Source organism: Montipora foliosa, unplaced genomic scaffold (genome assembly GCF_036669935.1).
Source record: "Montipora foliosa isolate CH-2021 unplaced genomic scaffold, ASM3666993v2 scaffold_249, whole genome shotgun sequence".
In the NCBI taxonomy this organism is placed as follows: Eukaryota; Metazoa; Cnidaria; class Anthozoa; order Scleractinia; family Acroporidae; genus Montipora; species Montipora foliosa.
In genome coordinates, this window is record NW_027179551.1 from 23411 (window position 1) to 25000 (window position 1590).

The following is a 1590-nucleotide window of genomic DNA, read 5'->3' on the forward strand; positions in this document are numbered from 1 at the left end:
CATAATCACCAACAGTTTAGTTCATCACAACGATGCTCCTTTCCTTAGCGACGCAGTGGCCGTTATGGTCAATTAATCACCCGCGAAAACAACAATGCGTGAAAACTAATATCGCAGAACCGGCATTCAAGAAAAGACAAAAGCATTAGCAAGTTTTGCCTGTTGTGACCTATTTTTACAGTTCTTTTGTTCACGGTCCTGAGGGATTCTGTCTAATTAATCATTAGATAGACACTAATTTAGGTGGATTAAGGAATTGAGGACAATCAAAATATGGAGGATTTGTTCCCATTTGTGGTCTGCACACTATTTGGGGGATTGTGAAACAGGAAAATGCCATTACTGACTCCTTATTGGATCGTATCAAATGATAAATGAAAGTTTGAAATAATAAGAGAAATGAAACGAAAAAGAGGAAACATTTCGAGAACGCCATCATAACGTCGATATGTTGAAACTGACGAACTTATTTTTTATGTAGATGAGATTAATCTTCATTTATCAATCTTGAGATTAGCCGGGCGAAAATGTCAAACTTTGTCAAGAATCAACTGACTTTCCGTGCGCGCGCAACATATAATTTCAAGTTTCCGCTGTAAATTAAGAGACAAACGTCACTTCAAAATATACTGAACTTTGCTCCATCGTAATGATTTCGTCATTGTTTCATCTCGTTCGCCTTTTACAATAAAAGCAAAGTATCCTAAAATGAAATTGGTATGACCGGTTTTAAAGTTAAGATAGAGGAAGAAAGATCCATTTTTGTATGCTCTCGTCGTTGTTAAAATCTCAAATTTGGCGACTTTACGTTGTTCTTATGTAGAGCACGCAAAACTTCCTAAAATGCGATACGATAATTATTTTCCCTCTTTTAACCAATAATATTAATTGTTTTAAGCTCTCTCGTGTCTTGTCCAAAATGTACAAGAATGTATCTCGACTCGATATTGGAAATTTATAATAAAAGTAAATTAGTGTGTCAACAGTTATTTGTGCCTATTAACAGAGAACAACAAGGTATATTTAAGATTCAAAAGGTGTTAATGGTAGTAATTGGTCTCAAAAAGCAATTCAAATGGGAGTCGTTGTTTTCTTTAACATTCCGTTTGTCAAAAGTTTAGAATATACTACGATCGCCCGGAAAGCGCCAGAAAAGTTTGCGGACTCTTCTGTAAATCGTATTTGCCTGGAAAGCAGCATATGCGACTCAATTTATGAACTCGCCGACCGGGTGGGAAATGAATTTGACCAAATTACAAAGCAACAATTCTTCAAATTATTGAAGGACGTTTTTTCACGCTGCAAGGCCGCCTATGTTATGAATCATGGAAAAACTTGACGAAGAGTTTTAACGCCTGGTTTCCATATGATCTGCAACGGTCTGCGACCATCGGAAGCAGTCTGCGTCGGTCTTATCGCAGACGATCGTAAACAGAGGAGGCAAATGTTTCCATTTAAATATGAAGCGATAGCAGACAAGCGTACATCTAATCCTCTGCGAAGCGAGGAGGAAAAGAAGAGCACTTTCTTCAAGTCTGATTGTATATGTTTCAAGGCGAGCAATAGAGTGTGTCGCCGGTAGGACACAGA